Raw genomic sequence first — 25,848 nt, 5'->3', positions numbered from 1 at the left:
ACTCGGGAACAACAGCGCCAATCTACACACCCGATACATCTATGAAAATGTCAGGGTGTGTAGATGGACATAGGCTATATAAATAAAAATAAAAAAGTTAATTAAAAAAATTATGTTTGTAAACAAAGTAGTCCCCTGAAAGTAGCACCGGCCGGGACCTAGCGCTGGCCGCGACGAGACGTGCGTGATGACCGCGACGCGACGTGCTTGATGACGACGAAGGAGGAGCGGCGGTGCAGTTACGAGCGGCTGTGCAGTGAGGAGCGGCGGCACAGGTAAGGAAAGGGAAAGTTCAGTGTGAGACTGTGTGATGCAGGGGGAGGCAAGAAGGAGGCAGCAGTAAAGGAAAATGTTGGAGCGCGAGTGAGTCCGGCGGGAGGGGGGCGGGAGTGAGTCGGGGCGGGAGTGAGTCAGGGCGGGAGGGAGTCAGTGCGGGAGCGGGTGTACTGCCCCCAGCCCCTTTCTGCCCCAGGCAACGCTGGGGCGAGCTGCAAGTAATATATATATATATATATATATATATATATATATATATATATATATATATATATATATATATATATATATATATATATATATATATATATATATATATATGTATGTGTGTGGAAGCCGGATTGATTCCAGGGTTTCTGGTTTCACACTGTGTAATTTAGCTAATAAATGTACTTCTTTCACCTCGGCTTGAAGCAGCACCCGCTGCAATGTTAAAACACAAAGCGCGGTGCCTGCTGCTATGTGCAAGCAAATGCAGGGGGGTACCATAGGTACCCCCCATGTGCACCCCCACCCCCCCTTCACCCTGGGGGCCCGCAACGGGCCCCCAAAGAAAAGACCGTATGCCTTTTCGTGGCGGCATTGCCGCCGCGGAAAGGCATGTCCCAAGGCTCATCCTAATATGGCTGGTGGTGTCTGATAGACACTGCCACCATATTAGAACTTTTCTGCCGCGGTCTGAAGGCGACCGTGGCAAAAAAGCTCTGGACGGTCTCCCCGTCCGCCGATGACCCCCCAGTCATCCTAATCTGGCGGGGGGTCTTTACAAACACTGCAGTGGTGAATCCGCATCCTCCGGGCCGGCGGTGGCTTCCACCGGCCCGGAGGATGTGGATTCACCGCAATCATAATCGGCCCCTTAGTGTTCTCCTCCGCTTGCAGGAGGGCTTCATCCGTAATGGCCAAGTGATGAGTCCGTCTCTGCTTTCCTGTTTCCTCCTTTCTCTTGTTCTGCTCTATTTCTCTGTTTTTTCAAGCCTTTCATTGTCTTTTTTCTTTTTTGCTTGGTATTATGCTTTCTCCTCTTTCGCCCTACTCTGTGCCCTTCTTCCTACTATTGCCGCTGCTCTTTCCCCGGAGTCCCACCCCCTTCCAGCACTGCTTCCGTTTCCCGCCTGACCATCCCTCTCTCCTACCCAACACTACTTAATGGCAGCCACTCCGCTGGTGCACCAAAGGCAAGCCCTCTGCGCTTGTCTGAGCCTGCACCGCGCCCAGCGCCATGTATCCTGGTCCAAGTGGCTCTTGGCAGTAAGATGCCAGTACCCTGCTCACACTCAACACCGGGCGTTCTACCGCTTGCCACCTCACATCGCCAAAGAACACCCAAGGTCCATTCACCTGCCACAACTTCACCTTTTCCTGCCTCCACATACCAGACCCACAGACCACAAGACCCAGACGAGACCACCTCAGCTGCATAGTATTCAACACACGCTCCCTCAACAGACACCCCATGGAGATCTGGTACCTGCTGGATTCCATCCCCCCTGATGTCACCTTCTTCACAAAAACCTGGCTGAACCTCACCTCAACCCCAGACATCTCAACTGCCATCCCTGACGGCTACAAAATCATCCACAAGGGCAGCATCAACCAGTCGGGAGAAAGCATCACCATTGAACACAAAAAAAAACTCTGCCTCACCATTAGCTTCGATGACCACTCACCCGACATGAAGCACCTCCACTGCCAGATCCAGACCAGCCCAAACGCCACTCTCTGCAGCACCCTTGTCTACTCACCTCCCGGACCCCCTTTCAGCTAATCCATAGACAACTTCATTGCACACCACACTCTTGCCTCAACGGACTACATCCTCCTAGGCGACCTCAATTTCTACCTGGACCACCTCAATGACCACAACACCTTATCCCTACTGGAGAACCTCACCACCAATAGACTGAAACAGCTGGTCTACTCCCAACCTACTCAGCATGGCACATACTCAACCCCATCTTCTCCGCAAGCAACAATATCTCCGTCAGTCACACCTTCAAACTACATCAGACAAACCACCCCTGCGTCCACTTCTCCTTCTACAAACCCACTGAACATCACTGCACCCATCATGACCCACGCAGAAACTGGAACAAGGTCTGCAAAGACCCACTTGCCACCTTCCTTAGCAAAACCCCACCGCCGACCACCACGAATGCCAATGCCTCAGCACGCAACCTCCACCAATGGGTCTCCGACTGTGTCGACACACTGGCTCCCCTTAGGAAACCCTCTGGCGAAGCAGCCCTCTGGAAAAGTCCGCTGATTCTCCCCCGCCCTCCAAGAGTCCAGGCGCAGCTAAAGATGGCTCAAAACAAGATGGAGGAGCAGCAAGACTTCAGCAGACCTTGTCGTCTTCATATCCACCATCACCAATCACCACCACCTCATCAGAACCACTAAGAAAACTGCTATACAGGAACAAATCAATGCCAATACACACAGCAGCAAAGAACTCTTCACAGTGAATTTGCCATTTTGCTGCACAGACACCACAGACATACCCCCAAAACCTCTGCAACAACCTCTCCACCGTCTTCCACCACAAGATCATAGATATCTATGACAGCTTCGCAATCCAGGACCCACCCACCCCAACCGCAACCACAGCACCTGAATGTTCCAGACCCCAGCTGACCCTAACCACTGATGACACCCTAAGGATCATGAAAACCATCCATTCTGGAGCCCCTTTGGCCCCCTGCCCTCACCACATTTTCAACAGAGCTGGCGCCGCCATCACCCCCGAACTCTTCTGCACCATCAACTGCTCCATTTAATCCGCCAGCTGCCCGAAAACTGGAAACATACAGAGATCAACCCCTTGTTGAAGAATCCCACTGCTGACCAGACGGACCTCAAGAACCACACATCCATCTCTTTGCTCCCTTTCCCAGTCAAAGTCAAAGAGAAGGCCAACAACGCCCAACTCACAGACTTCATCAAGACAAATCTCATACTGGGCCCCTACCAATCTAGCTTCAGGAGCAACTAAAGCACAGAGACGGCACTCCTTGCCGCAACTGACGACATCCACACTTTCCTCAACTGAGGCAAAACCACAGCCCTCCTGGGCACCTCTTCCACCTTCAACACCATCTCCCACCACACCCTCTGCACAAGACTTCACAACACCATCATCCACGGCAAAGCGTTAGAGTGGATCTGCTCTTTCATCACTGGCCGAACCGAGGAAGTCAGGCTCCCCCCATTCTCCTCAGAACCTACAGTTATCAGCTGCGGAGTCCCCGCAGGGCACTAATCTCAGCCCCGCCCTCTTCAACATCTACATGGCCCCATTTGCAGCCATCATCAGAAACCACAGACTCAACATTGTCTCATATATCAATGACACAAAGCTGATTGTCTCCCTCACCGACGAACCTACAACCGCTAAGAGCAACTTTTACAACAGGATGAAGGCAGTAGCTGTCTGGATGGAGAGCTGCTACAAACTCAACTCTGATAAATCTGAAGTTCTCATCCTCGGCTCCACTCCCTCCACGTGGGACAATTCCTGGTGGCCAGCATCGCTCAGAACATCCACCCATTCCACCAACCATGCAGGCAACCTCTACATCATCCTCATCGCCTCCATGAACCACCAAATCAGCTCTGTATCATCCTCCAACTTCCACACGCTCTGTCTGCTCTGGAAGATCTTCAAATGGATCCCCACTGAGCCCAGGAGAACGTCCACCCAGGCTCTCGCAAGCAGCAAGCTCGACTACGGCAAACCACTCGGCACCACCCAAAAACTCCAAAAGAAATTGCAGCGCATTCAGAACGTCTCAGCCAGACTTATCCTGCACATCCCCTGCCGAAGCCACATCTCCGGTAACCTGAGAGACTTCCACTGGTTCCCGATCAACAAAAGAATCCCCTTCAAGCGCCTCCCACATGCCTACAAAGCCCTCCATAAGACTGGGCCCAAACCGACTCTCATTCTTCACATCGACCATACATCTCCGCTCCGCCCACCTGGCCATGGCCACTATCCCACGGATCCGCAAGACCTCGGCTGGAGGAAGATCCTTCTCCAACCTCACTGTGAAGACCTAGGACTCCCTACCTCTGCAGATCAGGCAATCACCGTCACTGCCTCAATTCCAGGAAGGACTTCATGACCTAGCTCTTCAACTGAACTGCAGAACTCTCCCCGCAGCACATTGAGAACCTTACGGGTGATTAGCCACGCTCTACAAAGACATGATTGATTGACAGCGCATCAATTGCAGCTTGGGTCACTGATGCCATACCATCCAATCTCCTCAATTGAAGAACTGGAAGAACGTCTATCCCTTTTCTTATTATCAGGCCAATAGATTGCCGGACTTCTTCCTATGCAGCCTCTGTTGATACTCCTCTAATGTCGTACTGTCTATTTCATAGCTCTCCCAATGTCTTTCTGAACCCTGCCAGTCAGCTTACCTCTCAGGAGATGCAGTTTCATGACGCTGCATCTCCTTTAACACCCATTCTTGTAACACAGATCTCTCTATAATTGCTATTTGAACCCATTGAAGGGACCCAGGCATTCACCCTTTTCCTCCACCTTCATCGCATTCCATTGATTGACTCTACAATCTGTAAACCCTCAATTGGTGTCCATATATGCACCCAACGAGTCGGCCAGAGTATCGCGACACATGGGACCGGAGAGCAATTCTCCATGAGAACAAGCACTCTATCCTGCCCTTAAACTCCAGGAGTAATCGGGAGAGGTCTGAGAGGAACCTGTCCAAAAAGTGCACAACCTGGTTCCAATGTGGCTGCATGCCATCTATCAGGAATCGGTCCAGCCTACTAAAGGTATGGTGTAGTGATGCAAGAACTCATTTTCTGTGGGGTGTTACTCCATCCACACATCCCATGTTTTGCATCACCTTCTCCAAGGCAATACCAGGTTTAGTATGCTGCTTGGGCATGGGAGGGGGTTGTCAATACATAGCCCCGTCCAGCATACAATTTAAATATGTGGCCCTCAGTACGGAAACATCCAGATACTTAACCAATATGTCCTGCACTATGAAGTAGAATGCTCCATCATCAGTGTCTGGAGCATAATTATTAGCTATACATACTTCCCTTCCATCCAATTTGCCAACCAGGAGGATGTACCTGCCCGCCACACTAGCCTCTGTGTAGACGAACCGGAGGGGAACCCCAGGGGCCACACAAAGGGCACTCCTCGAGCCTCGATGAGTAAAACTGCACCCTCCACCTTTTCATCAGCTTAGCTTCCTCAGCGTCCATGAGGTGAGTCTCTTGCAAGCAGACTTACTCACCTTGTGGGATTTAAGAAAGGACAACACTGCAACGTTTTCTACAATCATTCAGACTGCAGACATTCCTTGCATTATAGGCACCGAGGGGCATATTATCAAGCGGCAGCGATAATTATCGCTGACCGCTGTTAGCATGAGAAAATCTATTGACTGCTATCGCTAGCGATAATCTCCATGTTAGCGTTGTATTAACAACGCTAAACGCCATGGAGCCAAAAATTCCAGCGATAGTGGGGATTATCGCCGTTTTCAATGGAATATCAATGGTTTTCCAGAGATATTGCATTGAAAATGGCGATAACCTTGTTGATAGGGCAGGGTAATCTTAGCCATGTAATCCACCTCCCATTGGATTACATGGCTAAGTCAGATCACAAGCAGGCGTTAGGAAAGTAGTGTTAACTGTGGTTAGCGCTACTTTTCCTAACGCTCTGCTTGTTAGCGTGCAGCTTGATAATAGGAGAAATGTCATTTAGTGACATTTCTCCTATTTTGCTCTGGAACGCCCACTTTGCATATCATTAGACATGCAAAGCTGGGCGTTGTTGAAAGGCTTGCTAAAACACACGATAGCGTGTCTTTGCTGATAAGGCGGTTAAATTATCGCCACTTTTCGGCCGTAAAAGCGGCGATAATTTCATATCACCGCCTTGATGATATGCCCCCTAGTGAGGCCTTTATCTCACCCCCGCCCCACTCAATCAAGCTGCTGAGATCCAGCACCCAGCAAAGTCATATTACTTGTATATTATAGAGCAGTGTGTCATGAAACAACCTGAACAACTCGCTCCAAAACAATAAACTTTGATCAACCACCCCACTCACCCATCCTGGGTACACAGTAGGGTAACGTGCCTGCCCATTATATCGATCCCGCTAAATATCCTGGTGCAGTCCCCAACAACAAAAGTGGAACAAAACAACCCCCCCATCTCTTTGTTGTTACTGCATAATATGTGTGGGAAATAATAAGCTACCCTCAGTGGACCCAACGTGTGAACAAACCGAGGCTCTTTCAAGGACTGTTGTATATGAATTTAGGATCCTAGTGTAGTTTTCCCGATTCATGCCCATATATAGGTATAAATCACCCTATCCTTATATAGGCATAGAAATCATAACCATATTTAGACTTGGCCTATGAAGTCCAAATACGGCATGGCTACTTCCACCAGTTCCGAAAATCCACAACGATTTCTTGGGAAAACCCGCCTTCAGCATTCAGGGACTTCCCCTTGCTTGAATATTGATTTATCCAAGAACTCATGGACTTTTCAAAGAACTGAGTCTTTGATGACGTTATTATGTCCAACCTTAAGTTAAACTAGGCACCTTCAAGGTATAAATATGCTCACACTTGCCCAGGCAAACACACAGCGGTTTGGAGCAGTTCGACTATCTACTTGCCCGACGCAGCCTGCTACAGCAAGTGCCAAAGGAAGCCGACCCTCCAGCAGATGTACTGAGAGAGACGCTGTCTTTTCTCTTGCCGAAAAATCCAGCTCCAGTCTTTCCAAGCTACCCTTGCGGGTTGTTGGGAAATCGAGTCCTGAGTAAGGGTGGGCGTAGTTCGCGAAGTAGCGCTACGCGAAGTTACGCGAAGTGCACTTCGCACTACGCGAACTTCACGTAGCACTATGCGAGCTGCGTAGTAGCATGTTCGCACTGTGCAAGATGCGTTTTCAATGATTGCACAGTGCGGACAAGCATCCGCACTGTGCGAGCATTGAAAACGGCATCTTGCACAGTGCGAGCTGTAGTTTTCTGCTGCTTGAGTAGATTATTACTCGAGCGGCAGCTTTCTCAACGCGAACAGGTAGTTTCTCATTGAGAGCGGTCGCTAGCATGCGCAACCACTCACAATGAGAAACTTGACCTCCTCGCGTTGAGAATCTCGCCGGGATGTCATTTTGCTTGCTCGCGGTCGCGAACATGACGTTCAGGACCGCGAACAAGCAAAAAATGACCGCTACGCTGCACTACGCATGTTCGCACTGTGCTACGTGCAGCTCGCGTAGTGCGAAGTTGCGAAAACTTCGCAAACTCCGCGAGCGTAGCGTAGTGCTTCGCCCAGGGTTAGTCCTGAGAGAGAGATACCAGACCTCCTTCATTCTAAAACCAAGGTACGGAGCTGATTAGACCCTTAGAGAATAATTGGATAGATTCTTGGCAAAAGAATACTGAAACTAAACTACACCTCACTTACTTCTTCCCTTGTACTAGAACTAGGTTAGGTACACTGATGTAGGCGTATTTTGGAAGCACCAGTTGAGTACTTTTAGTTTTTATTTATTAATGTATGTATTCTTTGTATTTTATGGCTTAGAAATCATGTCATGCTTTTACAGTATTATTTTATAATACTCTTCGTACTGTACGCATTGTACTTCGCAACCAATATTATGATTGTAGCAGTTCATTTCTCCTGCATGAGACAGAAGACTGATCAATGAATACTTTTTATTGAAAACACCCGTCTCTCTATTTCTCTGCACCTCTGGTGAAACGAAGCATGCACGATTGATTGAGTGAAATAACTATCTATTGTTTCCGTGACTCTAGAGATACATTTCTTATTCTTGAGAAACAAAGTTGGCATGTTTATGCGGTTGTCAGAGACTAATCCCTTCTTGTTTATTCGAGAAAGTTTCTAGTGACCTCTGAGCTAGCTGCCACTCACAATTAAGTCTAGTACATTTGATAGAGATCTAGTAGAACTCAGTCCTACATCAAATCTATAGGATATATTATTCCAATGCGCAGGGCCTATTGGGAATATAGGAATTACACTACATTGCACCTAACGTTTGGTAAGGCGATAATTTAACGCTAGATACTAGAGTAACTTTTCACACAGACCCCTTTTTCCCATAAAATACTCCAATAGACGTCTGGAGTGGGTTAAAGGATAAAATATCCGCCATAACTGAGTAGGACGAAAATCCTATGTATTAGTTTTTGGTTTTGTTCCACGCAGAAGGATACAGTGTTCCAAAATATTGTACACCTAATCTTTGTTTCCCTGAAACTTGCTCTGCAAACTTTCGGTCAACAAAATGACGGAGAGTGACGACGAAAGAGAGAGAGCTGCACTAGCAGCTCAGGCAGTTTTAGATGACACAAGTCTCCAACAGAATGACCCGGATGATATACTCATCCCGGTAAATATAAGGAAAACAATCACTATGAAACTTATAGAAAATGAAGTATCATCGAGAGGTGGTAAAGTAATATTTGTTATAGAGGCACATGAATATCGTCAGACAGAAGTATTCTATTCATGGATTCTGTTTCCTGCAGCAAATCCAGTAACACACAAGTTCAACTACTACAAAGTAGAGGAACCTCCAGCGGAATACGTCCCTTTCAAGGACGTTGAAATTCCACTAACTTACCAAGATAATCAGCTCTGGTTTAAAGGCGCCCTACAACATCAAAATCACATTACCAGGCTCGGTCCACTAGGTAGACCAGGAGCAACATGGCCGGTACTAGCCAGCTATACACCACATCCTGACATTGAAAGGATTACAGGTCCAGAACTGTTAGCTCAGCTAAAACAGTTAATAAAAATACATAGACAATTGGTACAACATGTAATGTGGACTTTAACAGTCCAACCTACTATAAGGTTTCCACAACACACCCCTCACCAGGGGAACACAAACAAATTTACACCACAGACTATACAGTCAGTAATCGGTAAATAGCTCGCAAAAAGGGAACAAATTCCGTTCTGGTTAGCCCAGAAAATTACTCAAATAGAGGCAGTATTTCCTGATAGTACACCTCATGAAAAACACAGAATTCTGACAATCTGTTTACCAATGGGGATTGCACCACACGTGGAGGACTGTGACACTTGGGGTACAGTCTTTGCTTCAATCTACACAAAAACACAGTGTGTTCCGTCTATGGCGGTAATACCAGATGTCCTAAGACAGATTCAAAATGAATACGGACCAGAACCTGTCTTAAATCTTGGTATGAAGTTACTAAAAGATTTCAAACAGGTCTCGGCTATACTATTAGCTAACATAAAAGGTGAAGCAGCATCAGTGGCAATCCACCAAAAACTAAAAGAAACTGATATTACTGAGCAACCATATGAACTTTCCAGAATTATTGAAAAATCTTATGAAGAACTAGGTAGAGATAGTTTGGGTGGGAAATCAGTAAAACCCCAACTAACTGAAAATCTTGAAAAAGTTTTTATTAAAAATAATCTCACTACTCCTAAAAAGAAGTGGGAAAACACCAAACAGACACTTCTTAAAGAGAAGCGTTCTCAGTCCAGAGGAAGGTCTCCTCAACAGGAGCCCTCTGAAAAGAGGTATAACCTCAGAAATAGGGATAATTTGAGAAAACTTGATAGATATCAAGAGATTGATACATGTTCCTCTCGTACCTTTCAGACTTTCTCGCAGAAATCCGAAAGAAGAGGACGATCAGAACAAAAAGAAGAATGTGTAAAGTTCAAAGCTGAACAGCACGTTCTAAAAATAAGAAAACTCAATTCACCAAAAAGAAGGTAGCAAGTCTAAAGATCAGACATGCTGAGGATCTTGAGGACACAACTCAAGAACGGGGAGTGGGCCCAGAGAAAGCTAGACAGCGCAGCAGAAGTCATCATAGCTCGCAAGATCTTGAAGGATCATCTGGAGACAGTGGACTTGAATGAATGCATTCAAGATGAAACTGCCGACACGAGGGTTAGTGTACCACATAAGTTATATGAAGTAACACTCAGGATGGAGGGGGACATAACTAGGAAAATAAAGACACTCTTGGGAGAAGCTATCTAAGGGTTATTACATTCTTCTAGCTGAACAAAACTGGCCACCTGAATTTGTCAGGGAGTGCCCACCTGGCGAAGAGATAATTATGCCAGCCTTCTCTAATCACATTCCAATTCATAAAAAATACACTTATGCCAGAAAATGGGCTGTAGCCCAGGCTCCAGAATTATACAAAAATCATGTAGGATGGGATGAGGACTCTTCTCATCATAAAATCCAGTTAAAAATCAACCTACTGCACAAAGGCAGTATCCAGTTAAGCAAGAAGCTAAAAAACAGTTCAGGGAGATCTTAGATCAACTTGAATACCAGGGGGTGATTGAAACATGCACCTCATCTATGAACAATCCTTTGTTTCCTGTCTCCAAGCCAGACAATACATATCGTCTAGTTTTGGACTACAGACACTTAAACTCTTGTTGCAAAACATTTGCAGTACAAAATGCACACAGTGCAGCACTGATGAATAACATCGTGCGGAAAAAATATAAAACTACATTAGATATATCTAACGGTTTCTTCTGTCAAAACATTGCATCAGAAAGCAGGTATTTGACCGCTTTCTCAATCATGGGGACACACTGACAATTTTGCCGTCTCCCCCAGGGATTAAAGAATAGTCCAGGGTTATTCTCAGCAAGAGTAACAGAGTTACTACAAACGTATGATGATGAGGCATTATCTTATGTCGATGACATCTATCTTACAGACGATGATTTGGACGTGCACTTGAAAAGAGTGAACACCATAATACTAGGGTTCGCTTCTGAAGGGTACAAATTCAATTTTAAGAAAGCACGAATTGCCCTCCCCAACGTCCTATTCTTAGGATACGAGTTATCAAGTGAAGGCAAAAGCTCGGCAGCCAACTTTCTAGAGAAATGTGCGCTGCTTCAACCTCCAAAAACGCTGAAAAACTTACAGTCAATTCTAGGTTTCCTGAATTTTGGAAGAACATATGTTCTAAATTACGCAGAAAGGGTTAGACCTCTCTACGAACTAATAAAACCTGATTTCAAATCAACTAATTGGACTCAAGAACACACAGAAATTTTGCGTTCAGTGCAAACAGACATGATAGCAAAAACACAATTACAGACACGCGACAAACTACGCAACCTTGTGATTCGGATCATCCCAGGGAGATGCGGATTCACATACCTAACCTTTAATGAAGGTGAAACGGTACCAATAGCTTACAAATCACACTTGTACACACAAGCTGAAATGAAATTCACTTCTAAAGAAAAGATTCTGACAGCGGTTCAAACTACAGTAGCAAAAGAGAGAGCTCTAGCGCAGGGTAAACGCATAATGATCGTTACACCTGTACCTGCTTTAGAGGCAGTGACAAAAGCGAGCATTCCAAATGCTAAAGCTTTACATTCGAGATGGATACAATGGGTTAACTCTCTTGCTGCAACAGACATTGAATACGTTTTTGACCCCTACTTGAAAACACAAGAATTTCTACAATACGAACACGAATATCCGCTGCCGACCAAAATTCTGCCTCTAGAACTTTACGGATGTATAATCTATACAGAAGGATCAGCACAGCCCGCAATTGGGGGTAAACAAGACTATAGTGTTGCGTGCGCGATTGTTAAAGGTCGCTGGCGCGAAGGTAAATTTCGACCTATGGTCACTAAAACTCAATCACTCGGAGACTGCACAGTTCAGCGAGCTGAACTACAGACTTTCAAGATGGCGCTTGAAAATACCGATCGCGAATTCCCCACACTCATAGTGTGCGATTTGTATTACTGCGTCCAGTCTTACAATGAATATCTGCAGAACTGGGTTCAAAACGGTTTCAAAGATGCAAAAGGTGGCACAATTAAGCATAAGATGCTTTGGGAACAGGTAGTTCTATTACAGAAAGAACTACAAAAGACTCACGTGATCCATACACTGAGTCATCAGCGTGATGGCGTTCACGTTGAGGGAATTCATTGGCTGATGAGGCCGCAAAGGCAGCTGTGTAAACAGCTTCCGTAGCTGCAATCAGTCGTTCAAAAACAAAAATAGACGGTGAAACAATGCTAGCAGTAAATGCCTCAATGAAAGGCAGCTATGCAGCATTACCTCTAAATTATCTGCTCGGGTATACATACATAATTGATGCAAACTCCGTTCCTTTTGCTCGAATCCCTGGAGTGGGGGATAGAGTAATTCCAAACAGGAACCAGAGAGGTGCTTTGGTTTACGAAGCACATATGGGAGAGGGTCTGACACATCAAGGGATCTTAAAATCTCTAATACAGTTAGAAGAGATGTACTGGTGGCCGGGAATGAGCGTTGAAGTTTACAAATTCGGAAATATCTGTGATACCTGTTACAGAGATCATAGCTTTGAAAGCCACCAGGTACCTGACTACAGTGTAGCCAGCCCAGTACAGACACCACTGTTAGACAGCATTAGACTTTCTACACGCAGACGTCACCATGGACGGATGCGGTCCCACAACTATTAGGACAAGATTAATTTGGATGTGGCCTCAGCGCCGGGCTGATGCCCGAACTGTTGTAAAAGATTTATCAGCACATACGCAATCGGCACGCTGCATTCTGACAAGAGTCCTGCGTTTAGCTCTCGAACTTACAAGGAGGCCATGGCCAGCTTGGGCGTTGAATTGTAGTACTCAAGTCCATTCCATCATGAGGGAAATGCGGTAGTGGAACAAAAAAAACGTGACATAAAGCAATCTATAACAGCTAGGGTATTAGGTTCGGGTGACGGGTGGGTGAAACATCTAATAAGTGTCCAACGTAGTCTTAATAATCTGCCAAGAAATTCTCTGGGTGGAATCACTCCATATAAATTACTATTTGGGTCTAGAATGATCATCCAGGATCTTGATTGTCAAACTTCAGTGGTGGAACAGAAACCTTTTGATATCAAAGACCGTTTGGTTGTTTTACAGGACTTATATGAAATAAGAAGAAGTCTGAGTTACACAATACAGAAGCAAACGACCACTGAAGAAAAACCACCTGTCCCAGCAAGGCATGTCTGGGTTCCAAAGATTGGGGATCTAATCAGGGAAAAGATCGCGGTGAAGAAGGAATTTGCGCCTTCTTACAGAAAAGCAGTACCTGTCTTAGCGATCCACGGAACAAGATCAGTGTTACTACCACCCCTTGCTGGAAAAAGGGAGAACTGAATCATGTCTATCGACCTGGTCAAACCACATCATGTGGCCGATAATAAGTAGTAGGCCCAGTGGACTCCCAAGATGTAGCAGACGACCAAATCTTGGTACAATCCAAGAGGTTCAAACTGAAAGACTTATCACCTTTGATAAACCTGCAGTAAGAAAAGAGGGACTATGTAACAAAGCCATGGAACTTGTACCTCTTGAAACCTAAATAACAGTTTATGGGGATCCCAGGGTCAAATGGGGATCCCAGGGTCAACTTACAGATAGGATCCCTGTGCGTAGAGGAGTGCGTCAGGGATGTGTCATGGCTCCGACCCTCTTCTCCCTATTCGTAAACGGAGTGGTGGATCATCTAATGGGGGAGGAGTCGGATGCTCCATCCCTGGCGGGGGAGAGAATCCCCACACTTCTCTTCGCTGACGACACCCTATTAATTTCTAAATCCCCGATGGGCTTGCAAAAACTTTTGAATCGGTTTAGCTCCTTCTGCACCAACAGAGGCTTAACCATCAACACATCAAAAACCAAACTGATGGCCTTTGCTCCCTCGAAAAGATTTAAAAATAATTTTGTGCTCAACAACGCCCCCCTTGAACTGGTCGAGTCTTTTGACTATCTTGGTGTCCGAATTAACAGCCACATGACCTGGAAGGATCATTTGTCAAAAATGCTATTAAACCATCAAAGAGTATCCGGGGTGACGCTGAAGGAGATCCGTGAGTCAACCAGCAAACCGGTCTCCCCAGCTATGACCATCTATGAGGGCCAGATCCTACCCGCAGCACTTTACGGCTCTGAGCTGTGGGGGTTTGAAGGGATTTCTGACTTGATGAGAGCGGAAAACAACTTTTTTAGGAAAGTGGTAGCTCTTCCCACTTCCACCCCAATGATCCCTTTAAGATTAGATCTGGGTAGAAAATCAGTTAAGGACTTGGCGAGGCTTCGCCCGTTGTTATTCTGGTCCCGATTACGAAGAACTGAAGAGCTGGCAAAGTATGCAGAAGGGCTAGATGAACTGCTATTACTGGACACCTGTAAAAAAATAGCATGGCTAAATAACCTGAAGGAATTGGTTTTCACGCTGGGTCTCAGAGAGGCATGGGAGTTGCAGTCACCACCACCGAAAGATGTCATAAAAAAACTATACTGGGACTGGGTACAGAATAATGTTATGAGGTCTAGGAAATTGGGTTCACTCACTGACCAATTTTTGTCTATTAAGTGTATGCGTAAAATGGAACCCTTTCTAGATTTAATAACCAAACCATTGGATCGAGCACTGTACCTAAAATTGCGATATGGGACGCTCCCGGTGTGTGAGTTTACGGGTAGATGGAAGAATACAGATGCTTGCTCGCGTGGTTGCCCGGGTTGTGCGGCCCCTAAGGAATCGGTGGCCCACTTGTTCTTCGCCTGCCCAGCTTACAAAGGGGCTAGGAAATTCTGGTTGAAACCCGTCTGTAGGGAACTAGGGCTGAGGTGCCATAGCCAGGCATTACGTGTCCTTTCTTCAGACTCTTCATCTGCCAGTATGATCTGTGGGGTGGCCAAGTTTTTAGGAAGTGCGTGGATGACATGTTGCCGTTTGCTGAAACTTCAAATTGGAAGTCCCATTAGCTAAGGGCGATTTTACTGCCAGTAATACTGTTGAATGATGTGTCATTGTTTTTACTGTATTTTATAATCTTTTACTGAAGTGAAATGTTTTATGTATTTGTATTCTTTTATGGTGAAAAATTGCCGAATAAAGATATTACAACGGAAATAACAGTTTATCAAGAAACAGCTGTCTACAATGATATAGCCTCTGACTATACTAATATGACAAAGGAACAAACAGCTCCAGCGATTCCGAAAAATCCGGATGCTATCCCAACAATTGACAGGACTGCCTCTGGCTATTTAATCAACTTTGATACATTTTCTGAGGATCCCAGTGAGCCTGATACTATGCCAGCGAATAAAACGTTCAAAGAAAAAATAACAAGAACTCTTTCATCAACTTGAAAAAATATATCTGGTTTCACCATGGGTTGAATTTTAGATTGTGTTAGGTGTACTTTTTTTCCTACTTTGGCTCATTCTTGTTTTTAGTTTGGGACAAGTGATAGGTGGAAAATACAGTACAATGGACACAGCAAGTAAGAACATCAACTTGCTTCTGAAACCTCACAAATCATCTCATCGTGAGCGAAGAGACCTGTCATCAGTGAACATCACAGCAGTTCCTATACCTGGTGGTATAGCATGGGACACAACTGATTATGACATTTATGGCCCGGTGGAACTGTTGAAGATTCCACACCAGTTTAAGGTTTCTTTGAGTCACTTTGTCCCACCCAGCACATTTTCTGATGATTGGGACTTTGAAACTATTAATAATATGATGACAGATTTAGAAATATCAGCTAAATTAGCAAAACATGAATACTTAGAAGGTTCATCAGATTATGAACAAATGTATTGTTTTAATTATTAGGGCCACCATTATTTGCACAAATCTGCAAACCCCAGAAATATTTTTACTTATAATCTATGTGAACATTGTCCAATGCCACCAAAGGGCAGCTCAAAAACATTTTATGAAAAGTTTCCATACTTCTCAGGTTTTAATGTCACAAATCCAGAAACGTTTTATTTAAAAAATGTGAATAAGACAGGATGAAAAACATGCTGACCAATAGTAAACAAATTTATTTTGCGAACTTTTATGCTCAGCTGTCTACATTAGGTTTTAACTTTTTGAAAGGCAACATTGAGACAAAAACTGTTTGGGGCACGAAAGACTGGCAGGTACAAGGTTTAGAAGCATTGTTCAGAGCCTGCATTATCCCAGAACAAATAATGTTTTTAAATGACACTGTTCAACAAACATCATGTCTTGGCTTAGCTAGGATAAAAGATTTAAACAAACCGTCCATACCGGAAGCCACACCTGACAGTAATTTAACTTCAGATGAGGAGGTAGACGTAAATTATATTTTACAACAGAACAGAACACATCCTGAATGAGAAAAATTGTTAATCTGGCCCACAGACACGAATAACTGTCAAGATAGATTCCTGAACAAAACACAAGGGGTTCAAAGTAACTAGGCCAGATCCAAGATATTCCCAGAGACAACATCTAGGGATAGTTACAACATACAGTGTAGGAAAACTATGCCTTGAGTGGCTACAGAAATCCACACTTCCAGAAATTAAACAACTCTTAACTTTACTTAAAGAAGACGTTGATTTACGAGACTTCTTAATTGGACCTCGTAAACCACATCAAAAACGTTTCACATACGCCGGTATATATTCTGCTTACAATAAAGCATGGAAAGTCACGCAAATGGAAACTGCAGAAAGAATACGAGAATTTGATCGTATTAATTTAAAGAAAGCTCTCTCTGTAGTGGACAATGGGTTAACGACTCTCTCCTCCAGAATGTATTCTTTGGACAGCATTGTATCATCTACCGACATAATAGAGCAGGACTTGCTAATGTTCGGGCTGGACTTTTCCCATGAGGCAAAGGGTCAGACTGATTTGCATATAGCCATGTTTGAAATGGGGTGGCTGAGTGGGCTAAAGAATGGTGATGGATTAAACCCAGATCAGTTGACTGGGGGTGAGTGTTTGATTTGCTCAAACGCTCCGTCCATCATCCCCTTTTGTATCGCTTTGTTCGCCCTAAGTGTGGCAGGGTATGCTCAGACGTGAGTCCCTTGCTCACTTGGCCACTGGATTCAAGATAGCCTGGCTGATGAGGATTATGAATCCCTTGGCAGTTCGGGCTGGACTTTTCCCATGAGGCAAAGGGTCAGACTGATTTGCATATAGCCATGTCTGAAATGGGGTGGCTGAGTGGGCTAAAGAATGGTGATGGATTAAACCCAGATCAGTTGACTGGGGGTCAGTGTTTGATTTGCTCAAACGCTCCGTCCATCATCCCCTTTTATATCGCTTTGTTCGCCCTAAGTGTGGCAGGGTATGCTCAGACGGGAGTCCCTTGCTCATTTGGCCACTGGATTCAAGATAGCCTGGCTGATGAGGATTATGAATCCGAAACCGGTACCAGGATGCTTGTTTCCGGTCCATGGAAAACATGGCTTGGCAGTTCGGGCTGGACTTTTCCCATGAGGCAAAGGGTCAGACTGATTTGCATATAGCCATGTCTGAAATGGGGTGGCTGAGTGGGCTAAAGAATGGTGATGGATTAAACCCAGATCAGTTGACTGGGGATGAGTGTTTGATTTGCTCAAGCGCTCCGTCCATCATCCCCTTTTGTATCGCTTTGTTCGCCCTAAGTGTGGCAGGGTATGCTCAGACGTGAGTCCCTTGCTCACTTGGCCACTGGATTCAAGATAGCCTGGCTGATGAGGATTATGATACCGAAACCGGTCCCAGGATGCTTGTTTCCGGTCCATGGAAGACATGGCTTGGCAGTTCGGGCTGGACTTTTCCCATGAGGCAAAGGGTCCGACTGATTTGCATATAGCCATGTCTGAAATGGGGTGGCTGAGTGGGCTAAAGAATGGTGATGGATTAAACCCAGATCAGTTGACTGGGGGTGAGTGTTTGATTTGCTCAAACGCTCCGTCCATCATCCCCTTTTGTATCGCTTTGTTCGCCCTAAGTGTGGCAGGGTATGCTCAGACGTGAGTCCCTTGCTCACTTGGCCACTGGATTCAAGATAGCCTGGCTGATGAGGATTATGAATCCGAAACCGGTCCCAGTATGCTTGTTTCCGGTCCATGGACGACATGGCTTGGCAGTTCGGGCTGGACTTTTCCCATGAGGCAAAGGGTCAGACTGATTTGCATATAGCCATGTCTGAAATGGGGTGGCTGAGTGGGCTAAAGAATGGTGATGGATTAAACCCAGATCAGTTGACTGGGGGTGAGTGTTTGATTTGCTCAAACGCTCCGTCCATCATCCCCTTTTGTATCGCTTTGTTCACCCTAAGTGTGGCAGGGTATGCTCAGACGTGAGTCCCTTGCTCACTTGGCCACTGGATTCAAGATAGCCTGGCTGATGAGGATTATGAATCCGAAACCGGTCCCAGGATGCTTGTTTCCGGTTCATGGAAGACATGGCTTGGCAGTGCGGGCTGGACTTTTCCCATGAGGCAGAGGGTCAGACTGATTTGCATATAGCCATGTCTGAAATGGGGTGGCTGAGTGGGCTAAAGAATGGTGATGGATTAAACCCAGATCAGTTGACTGGGGGTCAGTGTTTGATTTGCTCAAACGCTCCGTCCATCATCCCCTTTTGTATCGCTTTGTTCGCCCTAAGTGTGGCAGGGTATGCTCAGACGTGAGTCCCTTGCTCACTTGGCCACTGGATTCAAGATAGCCTGGCTGATGAGGATTATGAATCCGAAACCGGTCCCAGGATGCTTGTTCCGGTCCATGGAAGACATGGCTTGGCAGTTCGGGCTGGACTTTTCCCATGAGGCAAAGGGTCAGACTGATTTGCATATAGCCATGTCTGAAATGGGGTGGCTGAGTGGGCTAAAGAATGGTGATGGATTAAACCCAGATCAGTTGACTGGGGGTGAGTGTTTGATTTGCTCAAACGCTCCGTCCATCATCCCCTTTTGTATCGCTTTGTTCGCCCTAAGTGTGGCAGGGTATGCTCAGACGTGAGTCCCTTGCTCACTTGGCCACTGGATTCAAGATAGCCTGGCTGATGAGGATTATGAATCTGAAACCGGTCCCAGTATGCTTGTTTCCGGTCCATGGAAGACATGGCTTGGCCGTTCGGGCTGGACTTTTCCCATGAGGCATAGGGTCAGACTGATTTGCATATAGCCATGTCTGAAATGGGGTGGCTGAGTGGGCTAAAGAATGGTGATGGATTAAACCCAGATCAGTTGACTGGGGGTGAGTGTTTGATTTGCTCAAACGCTCCGTCCATCATCCCCTTTTGTATCACTTTGTTCGCCCTAAGTGTGGCAGGGTATGCTCAGACGTGAGTCCCTTGATCACTTGGCCACTGGATTCAAGATAGCCTGGCTGATGAGGATTATGAATCCGAAACCGGTCCCAGGATGCTTGTTTCCGGTCCATGGAAGACATGGCTTGGCAGTTCGGGCTGGACTTTTCCCATGAGGCAGAGGGTCAGACTGATTTGCATATAGCCATGTCTGAAATGGGGTGGCTGAGTGGGCTAAAGAATGGTGATGGATTAAACCCAGATCAGTTGACTGGGGGTCAGTGTTTGATTTGCTCAAACGCTCCGTCCATCATCCCCTTTTGTATCGCTTTGTTCGCCCTAAGTGTGGCAGGGTATGCTCAGACATGAGTCCCTTGCTCACTTGGCCACTGGATTCAAGATAGCCTGGCTGATGAGGATTATGAATCCGAAACCGGTCCCAGGATGTTTGTTCCGGTCCATGGAAGACATGGCTTGGCAGTTCGGGCTGGACTTTTCCCATGAGGCAAAGGGTCAGACTGATTTGCATATAGCCATGTCTGAAATGGGGTGGCTGAGTGGGCTAAAGAATGGTGATGGATTAAACCCAGATCAGTTGACTGGGGGTGAGTGTTTGATTTGCTCAAACGCTCCGTCCATCATCCCCTTTTGTATCGTAATGTTACAACATGGCCAGTCTCAATTACGTTCTATAATGCTGCTAGGCTGGACATTACAAAATCTCAGTTCATGCTATGTGCCATGGCGTCTAATCAACACCCCGTCATTGTTTTCTGTCTTTAACCTTACAGATAAACAAATCTCTTTGGCACAAAGAGGAGCAGAATATACGGTGCTGAGCATAGAAAAACTGGAAAGATTACCATTAACTGTTTCTGAGAAATCAGTCGTGGAATGGATAATGCATGGAACCATCACGATACCAGTGATGATTTTCCAGTTTCAGTGTTGCTTAAAACACATACCAGTGGGCCTGTATGAAAGGTTGGGTAAAGAATACATTAAGTCAACCTGGAATTTACCATACACACACAAATGTTGAAGTGGGGGAAAAGAGGTATTTGTTAGTGGAAAAAATGGTAAGAACTCGCTAAGCGGTACACTTTTCTGTCAAGGTATTAATTTACACTGAGCCTGTGAGGGTTATTCAAACAACCTTTCTTGCCACCTGCACGGTTCACCAGCAGCAGTGATAGATCCAATTTTCAGGCAGCTTTCCAATGGCAGCTACATTATTCTCAATGATCACAGCTGTTGTGGCATTTTGCCAGGAATAGCCTATCTCGTTAGCGTGTCAGCCAGGGTCACTTGTTGTATGCAAGTATTGTTTCCAAAAAGCAAGACAGACTGGGAGTCGGGGTTATGGCCTTTCACTGAATATCTCTTCTATACAAATTGATACTTTAAGCAGAATGAAAGCCATTCTTTTGCAAAAAACTGTGCCACTGATCTCGTCCAGAGAAACGTATGATCTGCAAGTTGCAAGGACTTCTGCAGAGATACATACCTTATTATCAACAACCTGTCTAATACATTTCTCAGAAATGTTAGGTCTTATCTTAAACATGTCTGATACGAGTGGTATTGTACATATATTTAAGACAGTTTTTTCGGGACTGTTAGCACCCTTTCAAGCAGTCCTAGGTATTTTTCTGAATTTCGTGCACTCTGTGTTCGGCGGCCTGCATCTTCTTTTGGGACTCGTAGCAGGAATTCTATTTTTATTTCTTCTGCTTCGATATGGCAAGTCCAGTCACCGACGATACCCATACTACCTTGGAGAATGCTCTCCTAGCCATGCAGTGCCGTGACAGAATTACACAGATTCTTTGCTTGGCTCGTTTAAGAGATCTTAATACCAGATGGTTTCTCTCGTTCAGACCAATCTGGCAAAATTGCATCTTACCTGTTCTACGATGCCTGCTTTGTGGAGAGGAATGCATGTTGGACGTTTGTCTTACACTTCCATCAGCACTGACAACGGAGGCTGATGCATTACTGGGTCCGGTAACGGCTCACGTGTTGTGCTGCCCCCAACGGCTACCTATCCTGATGACGGCATTCATTGAGATCTCACCGGCAAATCCAATTGGAGGTGAGATACACGGATCGACAGGCACACAGGTACCATCTGATTTGAACATTGCTAACGCGGCTGACGGCGATACTTCTCATCTGTGCACAATTGATCTACTTAATGAAGTAGTTCCACTTTCACCTACTTTGGTAGACTATTTCTTTGCCTGCTTAGACGATTTGATGTTTTCTCCTGACACCGAGAATAACTTTTGAAATCTGCACATAGCGTTCCATGAACTCATGAATAATTTTTTTTTGGTACAAAGTAATCTGCTTAAATTAGAACTATTCTTAGAGAACAAGAGATTCCTTTTTGAATACTTCCTAGAGACAATATTTGACCTTGTCCTCATAACCAAAACAGTATATTTTTCTGCTATGGGATGGTCTCGACCTTTTTCTGTTATTAAGAGCCATTTCATGAATGTAAATTTCATTATTGATTTTGTTAGTATTAATGCTTTCATGGTTAATACTTCGTATGAAAACACTATTCTTAAATGCGTACAGTTAAATGCTCATTTTTTCTTGTGCAAACCTTTTCAAATGCATTTTTGGTATTTTGGGTGGGATTGTACACACATGCTTTAGATATGTTTTAGTGCTTATAATTTAGTAGTGTTTAACATAATAAAGTGGAGTGGGTGTTGTATGTAGGGATCGAATTTTATATAATCACGTATTATTGGCCTAATGTGCCCAATATCAATCTGTAAACCTATAATCGACTAATTAGCACAAAATATATTCATTTAGCCACCTAGAATTCACACTCTATGTGTTAGCAATTCTTGGCACGGCTAAAACCATCTTGTTTCGTTTTTCCGTGCACCAAGGCTGTTTCCCTGAAAGCACGTGATCATGCCTTTTACCCGAAACCTAGACGTCAGCTAAACTGAGCACAGTGTGTGCTAACTGGTAGCTCAGGGAAAACTCAAGGTCGCACCTGCCTTCCTTGCGGGATGCGCCCATTCTCACAAAGCCTGTTCCTGTCCTCCCCGGCTTGAGATAGACTAGGAGGCACCCGGCTGACCTACCCCCGGAATAGCTTAGGCTCGGGATACTGACAATCAATTGTGCCTTATATGGGTATTCCTCTTGGCCCACTGACAAACTGTGTTTTTCATTCTAAATGTCATCTGAAATGCGTGAAACGTATATATGCTCTGTACTTTGAATATGCTAGCAGTCTCCTCTGCGCACCCTCGAGGTCGTGTAGACTGGGGTTCCCCTGTCAGGGTCTCTATTGATGAATAAACGATTGAATCTTCTCCATTGCCGACTGAATTACTATTTGTCATTAACGATATATGGGTTGTTGGTAAGTGTGACCCCCTTAAATAAATTTTGATCCCAACAGTTGGCGACTCCGCCGGGACTCCGCGATAGGGTCGTCCCCTCCTGTAAGCAGGAGTAGTGGGACAGGGAGGAGTTCTGGCCGAGTGGGTGGACAGAAAGAGGATCCTGATTTGAAACACCCGTTTGTGGTATGAAAACAAGCCGCTCCACTCTCGAGCCCAGTATCCCTCCCAGCTGCTGAAGACCCTACGCCGGAGTCCTACGGGCCTAACCCGAGAGTAAAACGGACCACGTCGGTCTGTTTAGGAGTCGGCAGTGGAGAATCCGCAATCGACCTGAGTGCACCAGGTGAGTGATATTTGAAATTGAATTGGATAAGAATCACTTGGAGGAAGTGTTTCTTTTTGAAAAAACAGTTGACTGTTTTTGTTTGAAGGTGGCCGGTGAAGCCGGACCACGAAGGAATCTGGGGATCTATTGTTGCGGCAAAGGGGCTGCACAAGTAGAGGCCCCACGGACTTGTTAGGTGAATAATTGAGATCACTTCTGATGCCTTAGCAGAGTACGGTGTTGCTCGCTCGGCCAAATTCTCTCCGGCAAAGCCCTGGGAGCAACTGGGTAAGCCAAGGGGTCTGGAGACGTGTCTAGATGCCCGGCCCAACCAGAACAGGACCATGGGATGGCCTGTGAGAGAGTTCGTGGTTCGCCTATCAGAGGCTCTCAGAATAGTCTGATGACTGTTCCTTTTGGTGAAATTTTGTTGGTCTGAACTTCTTTTGAATCGATTCCCCGAACAGGAGTCGACGGGCTCTGTTCGTATTTGAAGACGTCATTTGCATTTGAATAGGTTTTGAGAAATAATTGCCTTGCACTGTTTTACAGCACTTTATGGTGACGATTGTATGAGTGAGAGTGAGTGTTACAGGAAGACGCGTTCAACTGTGGGTGTGAGTGTTTTGTGAATATATGTAAAGGAGCGAGTAAATTAAGTACAATGCTGTGTTTTAGTAAAATGTGTTTTGGGTGCTGCTGTCGGAGAGGTACGCGGCTCGAAGAAAGACAGTCTGCCCCTCCCGAAGGCAGCCCCAGTTGTGATATGTATACCAAACATGGTTTACAGCCAATTTTGTTTAACACTCTGTGGAACAAATATACTAGGGATAATTCGGATTTACAATGGCCTCTCACTGGGTCTTTTGATGAGAAAAAGATTAATTATATACAGAATAAATTGTTTATGAAAAAGAGTTGTCAGTCTATGTTTGATTCCTTGAACTTATGGTTGAAGGAAGCAAAAAGAAGACGAATCAGGGAAGAGAAGCTGGGAAAGATGAAGTCGGGTCAGACGGTCACCCAGAAAGCCATAGCGTATGATAAGGAAAAGGTGGAAAAGAATATCGAACAAATGGATAGGCAGTTTCGGTTGGAAACTGATAAAAGCTATGTGGCTAGACCAGAGACAGGAGATGAATTAGAAGAATGTTGGAAACTCAACCGCCTCCCCCTTATGCCCCACAAGGCCTGTATCCAGCCGTGCCTGTGGTACAAGTCGATCAAGCGGGTGCTGTTACAGCCGCCCGACCACCGTCGGGAATAATTGCTACAGCTCCTGTTGGCAGATCGGGATCCGATGCTCCTCTTTCCCTTCCTTCTCTTTGACAAACTACCTCACCCTTATTATCCCTTCGGCCGGACGCGGCTGTCCTCTCTCCCTTGCACCCTGTATTTCTTTCCCCTCCGACTCAGACCACTTTAGACCTTCGGAATATAGGAGGTCCGGGTGCTACGCCCAAACGACCGATGTCTGACTTGAGTGATCAGCGAGCTTTCACGCGGTCGCTGTTGGGACAGGAGGAATTGAGAGATATTATAATTCAGGCATCCCAGTGGATGCGGAATGCTATTTATACTTTGGAAGATATTTGGAGTACTATGAAGGACTATGAACCCGTTGCACAACAATTGGCCCGAGAGAGCATGGCGATCCTACTGATCGCATTATGGGAACAATGTTTTGAGGAAGGATTGCCTCCTCAGATACTGCATGATATCAGGGATCACGCTCATAAATTTCATCTCCAAATTGAAGAAGTGTATCAGAATGTAAACACTCTTTTGCATTATAGGGAAAGAATGCACCGAAAAAGTGCTGAATGGGGAACGCAACACCCCATGAGGGAAGTACACCCCCTTTTCTTTCCAGAATTACCTGAAATTAGGGATAATGCAGGCACTGTTACTAGAGCACGGGAGGACGCCAGACTTCAGGAACAATGGGTTTATACCCCTTGGAAACGAAGTGAGGTTCTTACGTTAAAAGCCCAGCTCCCTGACCCTCGTAAAAATCCTACAGCCTATTATAAGGATTTGACAGAAGCCGCTAATTCGTCTATTATGACTATAGCTGATATCGAGCTATTTTTTGGTCTCCTGATCCCGGTGGATATCTGGAGACAGATACATGATACGGATCACATTCCTGAGCTGGGAGGTACCTGGAATCAATTAAAAGATTGGAATAAGGAACGAAAGCCGGGTGAGAAACCCCGGGATGAAATATTAGCAGTACCAGAAAAGATCATTACTTATATGCAGACTCTCCTCCCTCCGAGGAAGGTAGATTGGGATAAATTGACAGCATGTAAACAGAAAAAGGACGAAAGTGTGTCCGATTTCTTTACCAAGTTTGAGAAGGTGTTTATAGATTTTAGTGGTCAGGACCTTTCTACGGAAGGTGGAATTCGATTATTTGTAAACAGATTTGTCACTAACTTGCTTCCTGAGGTTATGACTCGTCTTCAATCGGCAGAAAGCACCTGGACTACGGCTGCACCCTCTGTTATTCTTAGCATGGCCCAATATTATGAACATCGAGAAAATGAGAGTAAGGAGAAATCAGAGAAAAAGACCAAGGATTTAAAAACTAGGGTGCTATTGCAGCAGGTCAGTAGAGGGAATAATTCAGGACGAGGAGTACGAGGTTCCTTTCAGAGAGGTCAAATGTCAGGAAGAGGAAG

Source organism: Lissotriton helveticus, chromosome 4_1, assembly GCF_964261635.1.
Source record: "Lissotriton helveticus chromosome 4_1, aLisHel1.1, whole genome shotgun sequence".
NCBI lineage: Eukaryota > Metazoa > Chordata > Amphibia > Caudata > Salamandridae > Lissotriton > Lissotriton helveticus.
This window is presented reverse-complemented; position numbering follows the sequence as displayed.